The sequence below is a fragment of the Marmota flaviventris genome, chromosome 8, assembly GCF_047511675.1.
Source record: "Marmota flaviventris isolate mMarFla1 chromosome 8, mMarFla1.hap1, whole genome shotgun sequence".
NCBI classification, from domain to species: Eukaryota; Metazoa; Chordata; class Mammalia; order Rodentia; family Sciuridae; genus Marmota; species Marmota flaviventris.
In genome coordinates this window covers 106,775,134-106,792,741 of record NC_092505.1, presented here as the reverse complement: position 1 = coordinate 106,792,741, position 17,608 = coordinate 106,775,134, and positions in this window count along the sequence as shown.

The window sequence follows — 17,608 nt, the reverse complement described above, 5'->3', positions numbered from 1 at the left end:
AGACCAATGCTGGAGGCATCACAATACCTATTTCAAAATATATTACACAGCAGCCACTGTAGTGAAAACAACGTGGTATTTGAAAGAAAAAAAAAAAAAGACACATAGACCAACGGAATAGAAGAGAGGACCCAGGAATAAACCCACACATCTACAGGTATCTGACTCTTGGCAAAGGAGCTAAAAACACTTATTGGAGAAGACAGCCTCTTTAGCAAATGGTGCTGGGCAAACTATATCCCCACCTGTAGAAGACTGAAACTCTCTCACCATGTACTAACTCAACTCAGAGTGGATCGAAGACCTTAATGTGATACTTGAAACTATTAGAGGAAAACAAGGGGAGACCATTCCAGGGACTGTTGTAGGCAGTGATGTCCTAGGCAGTGATGTCGGACAGCTCAGATGTCCTCAATAGAACTTCAAGAGCCAGAATTGACAAATGGGATGACATCAAACGAAAGAGCTTTTGCACAGCCAAAGGAAAAAGTGCAGAGAGCCTGCCGAAGGGGGGAGACCTTTGCCAGCTCTAGTAAGTACTGGCGTCAGGTGCCCCCGTCTTCTGACTTTGCTCCTTTCCTTTGATAATGAATTGACTAAATGGGGGTCTCTGTCTCCCCATACAAACTTTAGAATCAATCTGTCAATATCCACAAAATAAGAATTTTGATTTTGATTGTGTATAAATCATATTGGGAAGAACTAATGCTGACATCTTAACAATATTGAGTTTTCCTAGCTATGAACATAGAATATTTCTTCTTTTATTTATCTCTTCCTTGAGTTCTTTCATCAGAGTTTGTGATTTTCCTCATAAACATCTTACCCATATTTTGTTAGATTTATAGTTAAAGATTTAATTTTTAGGGGCACTAATGTAAGTGGTAATGTGTTTTCAGTTGCAAAATTCACTTATTCATCACTGGTTTATAGAAAAGCGATCAACTTTTGTCTCTTAGCCTTAACTTTGTATTCTGCAAAACTGCTATAATAACTTTCTAGTTGAGAAATTTTTTTGGTGGGACCTTTCAGATTTTCTCCATAAACAGTCACTTAATATGTCAAAAAGACAGCTTTATTACTTCTTTCCCAATCTTAATACATTTTATTTCCTTTTTTTTAATGCATTAGGTGGAACTCCAGCATAATGTTGAAAAGCAGAGGTGAGGGCACGTCACAGCCTTGTTCCTGATCTCAGTAGAAACTGTGTCTTTCAGTATGTCTTTCTGTGTGGGTTTTTATAGATATTCTTTATCCAGCTGAGCAAGTGCTCTTCCATTCCTAGTTTACTGAGTGTTCTCATTGTGATTGGAGGTTGCTTTTTATCCAATGCTCTTGGCATCTATGGTATAATGTGTCTCTGTTCTTCTTTATCCTGCTGAGCTTGGGAACCATCACTTTGGACCTGAGGTGAGGCTGAGTATGGGGTGGAGCACACTGCTCCCCTCATGGTGGCCAGAAGGCAGAGAGCAAGAGAGACAGAGGCTGGGGGACAGGGCTAGGGCCAAGTTGTACTCCAGGGATCCACTTCCTCCAGCTGGGCCTATCTCCTGCAGTTCCCACGGCCTCCCGATGGTCCACTCGATCGTTACCCATCAGTGGATTAATCCATGGGTGAAATCAGAGCCTTCACGATCCGTTCACCCCCCAGAGCCCATCTCTGAACACTGCACAGGGGACCAGGCCTTTGAGGGAACATTCCAGATGCAAACTATGACACTTGCCTTGGAAACTGTAAGATTTCAACGGACTCTAGAGTCCCCAGACATCAGAGCAGACAGACTCTGCCAGTGTCCCAGACGTCCCAGCAGACACACTCTGCCAGTGTCCCCAGACGTCCCAGCAGACACACTCTGCCAGTGTCCCCAGACGTCCCAGCAGACACACTCTGCCAGTGTCCCCAGACGTCCCAGCAGACACACTCTGCCAGTGTCCCCAGACGTCCCAGCAGACACACTCTGCCAGTGTGACTGCTGTTAGGCAGAAGGAGGTTCTTGGTGCCTTGGGCTCCACCATTTCGCAGACCCCTTCCCCACAGTTTCCTGGCTCTCCTTGGGTACCTTGGCGCCTGGGGCTGGGCGCGTGCACTTGAGGGATGGCTGCCTTCTCGCGACTTGACCCCCTTTGTCATGTGTAATGCCCGTCCCTCCCTCTTCTCACAGTCCTCTGTCTGTCCCACCCCTGCTCTCTCCGCTCAGTGTCAGCGTGGTGTTCCTTCCTTCACCATTGGCTTGTAATCAACATAGGATTTTATACTTAAAGTAAGTTTCTCGTAGATAACGTATGGTTAAGGCTTATTCTCTGACTTGCCCTGACAGTCTGGCAGCTAGTGGTCTATGTTGTGCCCCGCCCCACCCACAGGTTACAATCCCAGCCCTCATGATGATAATATTAGGAGGTGGACCTTGGGACGTGAGTACCAGGGTGGAGTCCTCATGAATGAGATGAGGGACCTTACAGAAGAGACCCAGAGGGGTGTGTGTGTGTGTGTGTCTCCCTCCCTCTGTAAGCAGATGTGTGTGTACTTGGTTTCAATTATTATTTGAACAAACTGCTGGAATAAGAAAAGTAAAGGTTTTGCTTTTATCCTCACCTATTCCTTCCCTAATACACTTCTTTTTAAATGTAGATCCCAGTTTCTCATCATTTTTATTTTTCTTCTTTCTGAAGAATGATCTTCACATTTCTTGCAAAGCATGTCTACATCTACTAAAAACAAATTCCCTCAAGTTTGGGTTCGCCTTTGAGAGTCTTTTTCTTTCCTTCACTCCTGGAGAATTTCAGAGGGTTCAAATTTCAAGATTTTTTTTTTTTTCTCTGAATAAATAATTCATTCCACTCCACCTGCTGACAGTTTCTGAGAAGACGTATGTAATTCTTACCTTTCATTTCCCATAGGTAAGGTTTCTTTTTCTTTTTTTTTCCTCTTGTTTCTTTCGGGATGTTTTCATCTCTGATATTGGAAACAGTCTGTTGCTGTGGTTTGGATATTAGGTGCCCCGACTCCGTGTTGCCGGAGGAAGGTCGAGAGGCTGGACTGTGGGAGCTGGACCCACTGTCCTTCCTAGTTTCACTGCAGGCAGGCGAGGTGGGGCAGAGGAGGTGGCCAGCCGGGAGCTGAACCTCGGAACTGTGAACCAAAATAAACCTTCCCTCCTAGGAGTTGCCCTGTCCCGGTGTTTTGGTCTCAGCGCCTCCAGGCTAACCAAATAGCAGGGGTTTTGTTTCTGTTTTCGTTTGTCCTACTTGGTGTTCTCTGAACTTCCTGGACACTGGTTTTGTGTCTGGGGAATTTCAGTCACTATTGGTTGAATTATTCTGTTCTCTTCCCTCTCTTTTCCTTCTTCTGAATTCCCATTTTGTGCATCTATACTGTTTATACTCCAACAGGTCTTTTTTTAGTCAGCATTTTCATTGCTGTGACCAAAAGAACTGACGAGAACAATTAGAGGAGGAGAAGTTTATTTGGGGCTCACGGTTTCAGAGGTCTCACAGATGGCTGGCTCCATTGCCTGGGCCTGGGGCGAGCTAGATAGAGCATCTTGGTGGAAGAGTGTGGGGAGGAAAGTGGCTCAGAACATAGCATCAGGATGCAGAGAGACAGAGTCCCCCACACCACTGACAAAACACACACCCCAAAGGCATGCCCCCCATGACCCAGCTCCTCCAGCCACACCCCACTTGCCTGCCGTCACCACCCAGTTAACCCTATCGTGGGCTGACATGCTGATTGGGTTCAGGCTCTCTTGACCTAGTCATTCCATCTCTAAACCTCTTGCCTTGTCTCACACACAAGCTTTTGGGGGACACCTCATAACTAATATGGATATTCTGCTCTGCCTTTTCACTTTTTCAGCTTTGAAAGTTTCTGTTGATAAATCCTCTAGCTCAGAGATTCCTTTCTTAGGCATGCCTACCCTAGTATGAGCCGATCAAAGGCACTCTTCATTTCAGTGTTTTTGATCTCTAGCATTTCTTGGTTTGTTCTGTTGTTTTGAGACCGGATCTTACATAGCCTAGCCTTGAAATCCTGGGCTCAAGTGGTCTTCTTGCCTCAGCCTCCCGGTAGCTGGTCCTAAGGTACCTGTCACCATTGCCCGGCTTTCTAACATTTTTTTCTTTTTATTTTCCTAGACCTTCCAACTCTCTTCTTACATCACCTGTCTGTTCTTATCTATTCATTGCCTTTTTTTTTTTTTTTCCATTAGAGCCCTTAGCATCTTAATCAAATATCTTTAAGCTCCCAGCCTGTTAACTCCAACCTCCCGCCTTATCTGAGTCTGGTTGACACGTGCTCTGTCTCCTCAGATCTTACTTTTTGACATTTGGTGTTTCTTATGATTTTTTCTTGGTGGCCAGATGTGATGTACTAGGTAAAAGGACTTTGTGACAAGCAGGCCAGTAGCATGTGCTGGGAAGGAATGGGCAGCAGGAGGTCCTCTGCAGACCTGTGACAGTGAGCCTGTCACTTGGACTGGACCCCTGGGTGGGACAGATGGCAGAGTAGGGGAGGTGGGCGTTTCCTTCCCAAGATCAGTTAGGCTCTGATAAACCCCAGCAGGTAAGACAAGCAGAGTCTCCCGAGGGCGACCTGTTCGTTAGGACAGAATGCCTTGGTATATTTCAAGGTGGTGCTTTTCCCTCCCATGGACCTGAAGAGACTTTCACCTGATATTCAATGTGAGACGTGGTAGAGTTCCAGGAACTAAAACTCACAGAGGGAAGGGGCCTCCCGTTCTCTGAGCTTTTGCCTCTCGACATGTCCACGCTGAACCCCGTGATCCGTCAGCTGCCATACCTCCCTGTGCGGCACCAGGGCCTGCAAGGTTTTGGCTTCTGGACTTCTGACTCAGAAGTCCACGATTCTCTCATTGATCTGTTGGTCTCTCCCGTTCAGGAGGGCAGGGGCTAAGATTTGCTCTGTGGCCCGCCTCCCTGAGAGACTCATGCAGACCTACTGGTGTTGAGCCTGTCTACCTCGCTGTTCTGGTGAGGACTGAAGGGAGATGTGCAGCTTTGTGCACACTGGACGGGAAACCAGCCCTGAAGGCTTATTGCTTTTTCTGTAAGGTGGGTGCAGGTGGGTGACCTACCTGGGCATCTCTGTCTGGACATCTGATTCCTTTTGTCTAGCGGCAGGTTGGAGCCTTATGCTTTCACTGTGTAGAGAGGACTGGGGGACATTGCCCAGCCAGGCTGGAAGGGGATGTGTAACGCATGATAACACCCCACTGTTGGAAGCCGTTCTACGACGGGGGATACAGGGAGATTCTGGGAAACACATGAATTTGGGAGATTCAACAGCTTCAGCCACACCGTCTCATAGGATTGCTGTGGGAACTAAAGGAGCAAAGTTATGCGGATCTACAAATATTATTTCCATTCCATTCTATTTAGATTTTCCTTGTGTGTGTTTGTTTTGTGTTCCAGGACTTTTGTGGTTCTGTTTAACATAAACAACGTGAGCCAGAGCTGTCAGTTGTTCCCCTGGCTGTGCAGCCTGGCCTCAGGGGCACTGGCTCTGACCACTGACCGGCTGCTCTCCCACGGTGGCCCTGACTGTTCTGGGAGGAGGAGCGTCAGTCAGCCTCAGCACAGGGACTCATTGCCACAGCATGAGTCCACAGCAGCATGTCTGGCTCTCAGAATCCTGGGCCAGGAATTTCTGGAAGCCCTGGGCAGCGCGACCAGTGCTGGGCAGCCAGGCCTGGCTCCTGACCATCTCTGGAGCCTAAGTCAGCGTCTGCTTCCCGCTAGCTGCACTCCACCTTGATGGATGAGCCTGACGTGGGGGGGTGAACCCAAGGCCTGATTTCTACACTCTTGGGAACTGAGGATGCCCTTGATGCCAAGTAGGAGGTCGCCCCCTCTTCTGTGGGGGGCACCCAGGGAAGAATGTCTTCTTTTTAGTCTTTCAAATAAAATTTGTATGCAATTAATAAAAACTTATGTAAAAATTACATAATAAACAAAAATGAAACAAAAACATCTACAATTTCACCATCTAGAGATAATAGTTATTAAAATCTTTTTTAAACAAAAATAGGGTTTTATTGTACATGCCACACTCCAAAATTTTTTTTAAAAAAACTTAATCACAGCAGAAAGATCAGTAGAGTAAAGGGAAGGGATTGGGGTGGGAGGAGCGGAGGGAATGGGAAGTACTGGAGGCTAAATTAGAATAAATCATTTTCCATGCTGTTATAAGAATGTCAAGATAAATTCTATTGTCATGTATAACTGAAAGATCCAATTAAAAATGAAATGACTGTAAAAATGACCTATAAAATAATCTTTGTCCTAAGTTTGTCATTTCAGTTTACTGAAATTTAGGAAAGTCAATTATACATATTTTCTGTCAGCTATTTTCCATTTCATTTTATTTATAATTTAAGTATTCTGCACAATTTCTAAATACACAAACATAATGTAATTAATTAAGCAAAGTTCTTTGAAAATAGTTTCTTGGCATGTACAAGTAGACCTTCAACTTGAAAAAGGCACTTGAACAATAATCATAAGTAATGGGTTAGTGTCCCAGGGTGTCTTTCAGGGTGATCATTTATCTGTGTAAAAGTCTGCTGTAAATTTTGAATGAAAACCAAAATCTTAAATGTCTGGGTTAAACACTGACTTCTCTGGAGTTAGGACCGCACACCCACTGCTTTTGGCTGCTGGCCTCCCGTTCAGCACGCATGCACGGTTTCCTTAATGTGGTAGTCCAAAGCGGACACAGAATAGCTGGCACCAGCTTGGAGAGAGTGCGGGTGACAGACAGCAGGACTTGTGCAGCCAGGGCGTCCAGAGTGGTGCAGGCCAGGGAACATGAAGAAAATAAAATACAACCATGATCATCCTCTGCAGCCCCTTGGTCGTCATTGCTCCTTGTCCTCTTGCAGATGAGCTGTGATTTTTCAGGCACGCCACTGATGCAGGGTCTCTCCCTTCACGGTCCACACTGGTGGACATCACCTGCCCAGCTCTTGGCTCCTTCCTTGCTCCCCTGTATTTTTTCCATTTCCTTTGCTCTGTGTGTTTGAACGGGTTGCACAGAGCCAAGAACACCCACCTGGTCACGGTGGTCACTTTACAGCCGGGTGGATTAGAAGTAGTGGGTGGTTTGGGTTTCTGCTGTAAAAACCAGCTAACCCCAGCTTTAGCTCAACATGCTTCCTGCCCTGGAGAGCAGGCCCCAGCTCAGACCTTCTCTGTCCGCAGGCTGAGAGGACCGGCTGTGCCTGGTCTCCTAGTCCTGGGAGGACGCACTGCCATGTGGAGTCAGAGGCCCGGCAGCAGGCTCTGTTGCCGCATAGAAAGCATGCTTCACAGGTGAGAGGGCACCACCCGAGTCAGTCAACGAGGATCATCTGCAAGATGCATATGGGCTCAGGATAGAAAATGATTTGAAATCCTTTTTTAGTACAGAGAATATCTTTATGTTATATAAAATCTACTATCAGCTTGCAAACAGAATTTTTCAAAAAATCTGATGCCAAAAAAAAAAAAAAGCAATTTTATAAGGACCACCTCTTGGCTCTTTCCTTGCATTCACCTCTGATCCAATGAGATTAGACAGAAGTGAGCAAGGCCTCAGTGATTGTGCCACCCTGTTTTTAAAACACCTAGCTGCTAGTTGTCTACACAGCAGGAAGTGCCCACCCCTAAGTAAGCATAGGCACCTTCTAAGTCCAGCCCAAATGTCCTCTTTCCGACTTGTTTCCTGCCGGCTGCATTGCAGGTTGTGATGTCAATGTTGAGGCTTTTCTCTTACTGACTGTAATGCCCGGTCCCACTCCTTGGCCTACACCTGGGAACCCAGCACCCAGCTTGCTCCTATGGTTCAGTGTCCACCAAAGCTCCCGGGTTGACACAGGATGGTCAGGGAGGAGCGGCTGGGCTGAGGGAGCCGTGACCTGCTCGGGCCACCCTAGCTCACTGGTAGTCACTGGAGGCAGGCAGGGGAGCTAGAGGAGGTGTTCCCCTGAAGCCTGTCCCCTCTCTCTACCTCTATGGCTGGCCCTCCTGAGTAGGGCACCTTCCTCTGCCACGCTCTCTCACCATGACCTTCTGCCTCACCTGGGCCCCGAGACATGGAGGAGGCCCACCAGGACTGAACCCTAAACTGAGCCAAAATAAGTTTTTCCTCCTCTAGGTTGTTCTTGTGGGCATTTTGGTCACAGTGATGAAGAGCCGAGGGACACACTAGTGTAGGTGATCAATGGACGTGGGCTAACACAGTAAGATGGGCTAGGAACACTGTTCCAAGAGCGCTCCTTTGCTATTTCATGAATACTCACCATGAATATGCAAGGCTGATGTTAGTGACATCCCCATTTTACAGACAGGTAACTAAGGCACAGAGGCTAACCACGTGCCCAAGTTCACAGCGACTGGATGGCAGCCCTGCGACCTGAGCCTCGAACTCTGGTTCTGAACCCACTGCAGAGGAAGCACATTCTGCGTGTCCCTAGGACTCTGGAGAAGCCGCATGGGGGCCTGATGGACCTATGACTTCCACTTCAACTCTGCTTTCACCGTCAGCACCTGCATGGCTGTGGAAGAGTGATTTAAATATTCTAAGCCTCTGTGTCCCCCCACAACACGCAGCCAGCCATGCCCCACCCTGACAAGATCGGAGTGACCTTAAAGGGCACAGTCCCTGGCGCAGTCCTGTTACGCCCTTGGGATGGCACATGGTGTACCCCAGAGCTCCGTTGAAGTGGCACCCCCTTTCTCCACTGAAAAGTCTTAACTGGTCCTCTCCAGAAATCTTCATCATGGCTGATTTTAGGAATGTCAGCAAAAGAGTCTCTGCAAAAGAGTTCAATGTAGGTAAACTTCCTACTTTCGTGTCACCCTGTTTACTTGGCCACTGGCCGGGAAGATACCAGCACTCCAGGTGGTGGACACCCCCTTACTAGTTTTTCACAAACGTATCAGTATAGTACTTTGAAGAAATGTGCAAACAAGGCCTCTGGCCTTGAGCTGGGCTTCACAGAGATGTCTACATTTTTAAGATAAGTTACAATTGGGCTCCATGATAATAGCTGGCAGGGGGAGGAAAGAAAGGGGAGATGAAGCTTTCCCCTTCCCAGGTGTTGTCCTTGGAGAGTTAACGTGCCCAGAACAGTGAAAGAAAAAGTTGCTTTTATGTGAATTTTTGCAGATTGTGAACTTCTGAGCCCCCCCCCCCCCCCGTTACATGCTGGGTATAAAACTCTGAAACTCCCTGAACTCGGGGTTCAGGGGATTAATTGATCACAGCAAAAGCTGTGCCCTCTGAACCTGGCTGCAGCCAAATAAAACTGTTTCCTGCTATCTTCAGTGCCTTGCCTCGTTTGTCCCTACAACATCGTGGGCATCTGCACACAGGGATATCGTCACCACATCGCAGGGGCCAGACTCAGGGCCAAGTTCCCACTGACCCACAGTGAGTGTTTCCAAGGCCTCCACAAACAGGCCCCTTCCTTCCAGCCGCCTGCTTCACGCACAAGTCTATATATGTGTGTTTGTACACTCACTCTCACACACGCACACACGCACATGCACACACCACTAATGTGAAATTGGACGGTCTCCACCCAAGGAGACGGCCCCCTGCAATGTGTCTGTACCCACCCTATTGGGTGGTTTTCAGGAAGCACCAAGGGGCCCTGCCTCCTGGGGAACCTCCACTGCAGACCTCACAGGTCAAAGATATAGGCCTCCAGCAGCTGTGAGGAGCCAGGGAAAGGAAGCTCCTTCCAGAACTCAGAAAAGCTCCCCCTCAACCCATCCACCACGCTCCAGGCCCGGCATCCAGCACCCCCCCCACCCCCAGGATCCACCCTGCAGAGTCCAAGTCCCCCTCTGTCCTTCCCCACCAGGAGAAAGCCAGCAGGACTGTCCACGGCCTAATATCACCTCCCGCTTTATTCCCACTGGGTCCAGGCAGCTGTGCCCTGAGAAAACAGCCCTGACTAGAGGAAATAGGATCTCTCTTAGCAGCAAGCTCTGGGCTAAAGCCAAAGTAAACAGAACTTCTGAGGAGGAAAGAGGGAAATCAACCAGCACAATTTAGAAGGGTGGAAAAGAGAAAGTGCAAAGAGCTCTGGAAGATGAGGTGGCAATGTCCTGTGGCGTCCACACAACCCACACATGCGGGGAAGCCCTGGCCTGCACAGGCAGGAGCTCACCGCTCATTTCCCGTCCCCCAACTCCAGGCAGATTATTGGTCGACTGCCCTAAGCAGCCTGAAACCAGTTATGCTGTACTGAAGGGAGGGAGCAACAGCTGGGATCCTGTGGGCGGGCAGGGCTGTGGGGCTGGCAGGGCTCGCTGTCCTTTCAGAGGACCTGGTGCATAGAAGCATAGAATGCTGGTGTTGGGAGGAATGTACCTGGCTCTGCCTCCTCGTTTCACCTGGCCAGGAACTAAAGGTTAGAGCTAATCCACCCTTCCCAAGGTCACAGAGCCAACCAGGGCAGAATGTGACTGCTGGCCCGTCATCCTGTCCTGTCCCCTCCTGGTGACCACCCCCCCCCTTCTGCAGCTGCATCTCCCTGGCACTTCCCTCCCACCCTCTGGGCTCACCCAGTGCCACGTGGGCAGCTCTGGTGTGCAGCAGGTGCAGGAGAAGGCCCGGGGCGGCACATGGGAAAGCCAGGCGTCTGGGCTTTTTATTCTCCCCATCTGTGGAAACTGACTTCCTCCTGGATCCCATATGTGGAGGTAATTTTCCACCCAAGGAAGATACTACAGAGCTACCCGATAGAGATGGGGATCCTCCAGGATCACAGCACCCTTGGGAAGCTTTTGTGTCATCAAAGGATGGTGGGGCCATTTGAGTGTTCCCCCCTCCCCCCAGAGACGGTAGGTCCCCTGCTACTTGGGTTAATGCTCATCAACATTTTCTTAGCAGGAAAGGAAAATAAATCAGTGTCAGAATGCTTTTAGCTACGTCCGAGGCCCACGCACTCTGTGCCTGGCATTATTACGTCATTCTCAACAGCAGGGCGATTTTAAAGAAGAGGAATCCAAGTCACAGAGAGGTGCAGTTCCCAAAGCCTTGCAGAGGATAGTCTGGGTCCAGAACCTGAGTCCTCCAAGCTCTTGCTGACCGCTGTGAGGCCGTGCATGGCCCTCGGTTCACGGCACGTCGTTCCCGCACGTCCTGCCTCTCGCAGTGGTATTGATCAGCGTCTGACCAAATCCTCAGTGACAGTTGCAATACCGGTGTTCAGTTCATTGGAAGTTCCTGCAAAGTGTTGCTTTGACAAGACTGTTCATTACATAACTGCTGCTCTTGTTAGTATGCGCCTTCCTATCATTTTCCTCTTTATTTAAAATGAGGAAAACCACAGAGCAGACACATTCCACTTCCTGGCCCCTCCCTCCTCCTTTGTTAGGCAAGGGTAGACTTTGTGGCCTGCAGTGTTTACAGCCCTTTTCCAATGAATGGATAATACTTCATTGAGTGGCATTATCATTATTTGACGTAATGATAAATAAATAGGATGCATAAAACCCTGAGAGGAGATGTCTGGACTGCTTTCAAATTCCTCATGGTATCAATAACTTCAATCCACTGTAATCTCAAGTTACTGTCTTTCCTTCTAGTTTAGCAGAAGGTTGTGTCTTTGAGAGATTAGGCAGGGAGAGTTCAAGGAACTGTTGGTGGGTCATGAACCAAATAGAAGTTTCGGGAAGCTCAGTGAGTCACGGAAAAGGCCTGCAAAAATCAGTAGCAAGCAAGGATCAGGAGCATCACCAACTAAGAGAATGCGGACCGGAGATTGAGGAAAGCCAGCAACGTCACCAGGTCTCAAAGTGCCATGTGGAGAGAAAGTTCTCCCATCACAGGACTCTGAACGCATCTCCTCACGGAGGAAACTCCTCTGAAGTGCCACACTCATCACGATTCCCAGATCTTGGAGGCAGTCATGAGGGTTCACTCCTCTGCACACACACCCAGCCCAGAGACGACCTTCCCATACCAGCCTAGCCCAAGTGGAGGCTGGGCCCAGGAGGCAGGAAGGCTGCGTGGGACCTTGGCTGCTTCCTTTCTGGCAGTATGACTCTCCCTGGATGAGAGAACTTCTCAGTTTTCTCACATGTAGGATGGGAATCACATTAAAGGGAACAAATGATTAAATGGATTTTTAAAAAGCACTTTAAAAAACCACAAACACATAACATAAATGTTAGCCATTGTGTATTGTTAGGGCGTGTAGAGATGCTGACTTACTGTAGAATGTCACCCATCCTGGGGCCCCAGGGTACAAGTGGTCACATGCCCACAGTCTGCAAAGCGATTTATCTAATAGGGCAGCTTGAGATGTTTTAGAATGTGGGGAATTGATAGATGCTTTACTTCCTACATTGTGTTTGCCCCTCGCCTGTCCCGGAGTGTGGGAGTCTGAGCAGCTCTGCCGTTGCTAGGCACCCAGAAGGCCCCGTTTCCTGCTGGGGAAGTGGGAGCCCACTTGCCCAGTCACTCCTCTGCCGGGCCCCTGTTGGCTTTGGGCTGGTCACCTCATTCCCCGAAGCCCCGGATTCCTTGGTTCTCTCCTCTTGGTTGGTGTCTGCTCCTCCGAGGCTGCTGCTTCGACTCTGCCCACACAGCCTCTTGCTTTGTCTGTGTGAGCTCAGAGTCTCCTGCTCAGAGTCTCTCTTCATTTTAATCCATCTTACACATCACTGCCGGATGAATTATAGTCCCCAAATAATGTCACATTTTACCTCAAAAAATAATTTACTGTCTCCAGATTCCCCCATCAGCTAACAGAGTCTCCCATCATGATGCTCAAGGCCCTGTACATAGTGTCCACACCACAGAAACCAACTGGGTCTCTCCCTTGTTCCTATTGATACATTCTCATCTCTGCTCAGTGTCAGCCGGACACACAGCCGTTCCCTCCACATACACACAACATTCCCATCTCTGCTCAGTGTCAGTTGGACACACGGCTATTCCCTCTGCATACACATGACATTCCCATCTCTGCTCAGTGTCAGCTGGACACACGGCTGTTCCCTCTGCGTACACACGACATCCCCAGCCTGCCTTTTAAATGTTTTGTGTGACCTGATTCCGCCATTCATGAGAAACAAGTAGGGGTGACTTATGAAGGTTCTGGAAGGGCCGTGGGGGAAGAGTAAGGCCTGTTCTCCTTCCTGCCAGGTAGAATGTCCAAGTGGAAGCTACCTAGTGGCCTCCTGGACTGAAGGTGGACACCTCGGGCTGCGGACAGCAGGGCGGCCATGCCGCAGGAGCCTGGTGTCCTGACCCTGTGCAGCACCGTGTAGTCCCTTGCAGACACTGTGAATTTTGCTGTGGGTTGGGTGACATTCCCCAGTTCCCATGTTAGCCCCCCATAGGTGGACCTCTGCGAGGCCTGATGATTGGATGGGTCAGAAGGGTGAGGCCCCATGATGGCCGTACTGGCCTCTGAGAAGAGGAAGAGACCCAGCAGGCCCATGGGCGGGGTCTCACCACGATGCTGAGCCTCACTGGGATGCAGCAGGAGGCCCCAAGCCTGGGCCGATGCTGGCCGCTGCCCTCAGACAGATAAACTTGTGTTTTCTAATTATCCGGTCTCAGGTGTTTCCATACACAACAGAAAACAGAAGAAACAAACCTGTCCTGACGTACGCTTCCAATTGTGCCTTCTCAATAGTGGGTTCACCAAGATCTGATTCACATGCTGTAAATCTCTCCCGTAGTGCGTCAGCTTCTTGTGGCATTATTCTTTGGACCCATGATGTGATTATTACATGCCTGTCATATTTCTCCTACTCATTTTCTATAGTATATATTTGGCCCATTTGGGAACTCGAATTTTTATGTATTAGCTAATACTTTGTGTACTGATTATATTTATGACCACATGACAATATTGGTCAAGTTGAAATTCCAAAATGAGAAAAAAATTAAATATATTTGAGAAACCCATATATATATTGCCTTATTCCTAGAGAACAAGGAATGTAGTTGAGGCAACACATTGAATTTAAAGCAGTTTAGCAACATTAACATTAGAATTCCACTAATTATGTGGAGTTGAGGTTCTCCGACTTCAGTGTATGTAAAAATCATCTGAGGAGCTTGTTTAATGTGTAGATTTCAGAGCCTATTCTCACAGGCACAGGGTGGAGCCTCAGAATCTGTATTTTAATCAAAATCTCCTATTGTCTTAATAAATTTGTCAGGATCTTAATGAATTTGTCAATCACTCCTGCATTGCGTAGATTTAGTCAGAGTCCTGACACAGGAAGCAAAATGGAGCATCTCTTAGGTTCAGCAAATCTTAGCAATCTTATGTGCAAACTAGGAAACTAACGTCCAGAATAAGCAGCATTGTTCGGGAATTTGTGCTCATTCTTAGATATTATATAGATGGTCATCATAGCCAGCTTTCTGCTATGAAGATCTTACTTTCTCTACATCAATCAACACTTCTTAAAATGTGGTCTGTAAAAGACAATAGGATATTTGATTAAAATACAAATTCTGAGGCCCCACCCTGTGCTGTGAGGACAGGGCTGTGAAATCTACACGTTAAACAAGTTCCTCAGATGATTTTTACATACACTGAAGTCGGAGAACCCCAACTCCACACATCAGGCCAGAGGACCCGCCCTGGCAGAGCATCTGAAGCTTGTGTTGAACTTAAGTTACCCCATTCCCAAACCCTCTCTGGAGTCTCTGAGACAGTGACTCTGAGGGCCACCATTCCCTCTCAGCTAAGACATGCCATCCAGAGTCGTGGAATAATTGGAACTTTAGTGGACTAGACAACTGTATCCAGAATACTAAATAGAATATTAGAATATTAATTTAATAGAATCTTAAATCAATATTTTATAAGATCACCAGAGGCCCCAAATGATATCTGGAAACAGTGAGATTCATGTGATTTGCAACACTTGGCTGTCTTGTTGTGGAAGAAAATTGCAAGAGCATGTTTCAGAAGATTTGCAACAGGACCCTGTTTGCTTCCCAAAGACCACCAGAAAACCCAGTTGATGGGCAAAGCTAGGCCTCTGCCTCATGGGCAGCCTTGGCAGAGTGTCAGAAGGGAGCTTGGAGGAGGACATCTGCAGGGGCTGGGGACTGGGGGGGGTGGTTAGGGCAGCCTTGCAAGGTGGGAAACTGGATGTGGGCAGAGAAGCCAACAGCTAGCTGTAGGCTGTGGGGCATAGTGACAGAGGGCCCGTGTCTGGATGGGCAGTCTATAGGCTTCTGCTGGTGACAGGACATTTCACTGGTTCTCAGTTTTAGACAGGGGCAGGGATGGTCTTCCACAGTGCCGCAGCCTGGCTGACTGGGCAAAATAACTGGGGGGTGACGAGCAACTTGTGTACATTGATACAGCAGGAGTGGGAGCCGTTTATTGTAGGACAGGAGGGGTATATATACATTACACACAGCTTATCTTAATTAACATAAACTAGATATAGCAGTCAACCAATAAGGAATCTCCACACTTAATGGCTCCGCTGGCGTTACTTCACAAACCACTCCCTCTGGCAAAATGCCAGGCGCCATCTTGACTTGTTTATAGACCCTAACATTTTTGCCAGGCGCCATCTTGACTTGTTTACAGACCCTAACACACAGAAGAAAAAGATGTTTGTTTCCATTCTAACTCAAGTAAAAATATTTGCATTGGATCCCACATTATCCTTAAAAACTCATTTTTCAGAACTTTGTGTTTTGCAAGCACCATGGTGGGAATGGTTAACCTCATTTTTTACATTCACAGAAAGCATTCACACTGCTGTGTCATTGAGTCTTTTGACAAAGAATTTGTGAGGTAGTTAAACCAAATGATTTAGTATTCCCATTTTTAGATGACGACATTAAAAACTCAGGAAAATCATGTAATTTAACCTTAAATTAAAGTGCTTTAATTTGGAATTATACTTCTGGCCCCAGACTTCAAAATCCATATTTTATTAAACTGCATCACAAACTGATTTCATTATATTCCAACGTCCCCCCGCCCCAGGCTATAGAGTATGTGGGGCTTGTTTGGAGCTTGTTTGTAGGAATACTGGAAGGACCTCTTGTTACAACCTGGCCATAACCACAGGCTTCCAGAATCCTGTGACTTGAAGAAGGTGCTGTGACTGGCCAGCAGTGGAGCCCCGATTAGCTAAGTGTAAATCGACTGAGGAACACCAAGTACACGGGACTTCCTGGTGCGAAGCTCACTGCCCCACACTTTCATCCTGGTTGCTATTAGCTCCTTAATGCAGAGAACCCTGAAGCAAGTTTTGTGGTTTCCAAACCATCTCCTCAGAGAGGAATGTGTTTCTCAATGATGCCTCCCACCCCCCGCCCCTCCCCACCACTGCCCTCCCCACCACCCACCCCCACCCACCACTCCCAGCCTGACCAGGAAGTCACAAAGCTCAAGTGGAAACTTACTGGTGGGGCTTAATGAGCCATGCCACTTTCGTTAATGAGATGAACTATGCCACACTTCTAAATGTTCCTTAAAGTTCAAACCCATCTAAAGGTGTCCCTCTGCAATGATCTGGGGGACAATAACAACGTCAAATGTAGGAATACACCACAGATGCAGCGACATATGAACTCTTTTAGAAACTGCATGTCCATGTAGATCCAGCAAGTGCCCCCTGATGCTGGAGGCGAGGGAGAGATCAGCTGTCCCAAATGCTCCCCTCAGCGGGGCTCTCACCTTCACTATGCACCACAGTCACCCCAGGACTTCTGAAAGTCACTGATGCTCAGGCCTCCGGAGTCTCAGAACCCCCAGGAGGGCCTGGTGTGCTGCCAGATGGAGCCCTGGGCAGTCCCCAGACCAGCAGCCGCATCTCCCAGGAACTTGTCAGAAATGCAAATTCCCTCACCCCACACAGTCCCTCTGAATGAGCAACTCCAGGTGATACGGATTGCTCCAGAATGTTGTTGAGAAGCACTGCTGTAATAGAAAGGCAGGCTCCCTGCACCTGCAGCTTATGGGACACAAGTCTGACCTGCCCCAAACTTGGGACATGTGGCTTTTGTCTGAAGACAGAAGCCACTATTGACACAACACTTAGCCCCCTGGCTTTAAGGCGAACTGTGAAGTTCTATGTGATAAGTAAACTGTGGAGTTTAATGGTTGAAGGGAAGAGAAATTCCCTGGCCCCAGTTCCAGGGCTGGTCTCGGGAGTCTGGCTGGTCCCCTAGAGAATGTCCAATCAGGATTGCTGTCACGGCCAACATCTGGGGTTTGCCCTCAGCACACATTTCCCTTCTTCCCAATAGAGGCTCAGATTTGCACTGAGGGACCCACTGTCCTCCACTTTCAGGTGGCTCCCAGGTGGATCCCATGATCCTGGCCACTCATCCAGAGCTTTGGCTGAGCACTTGGCCCGGCCTCCCTCTTCACCCCATCTCCTGCCACCTCCTAGGCAGCACCATGTCACCTGGGGCACCATCCAGCCCTGGCCATCTGTGGTTTACTTTCTTCTTTTAATAGGCATACCCCACACACAGCTTCCCGAGAAGCTTTGGAACTAATTTTGTCAAGACATCACATGCCTGAAATGTCTCTATTCTCATGTTGAAACACTTATTTGAGTACAGAATTTCAGGTTGAAAATAATTTTTATC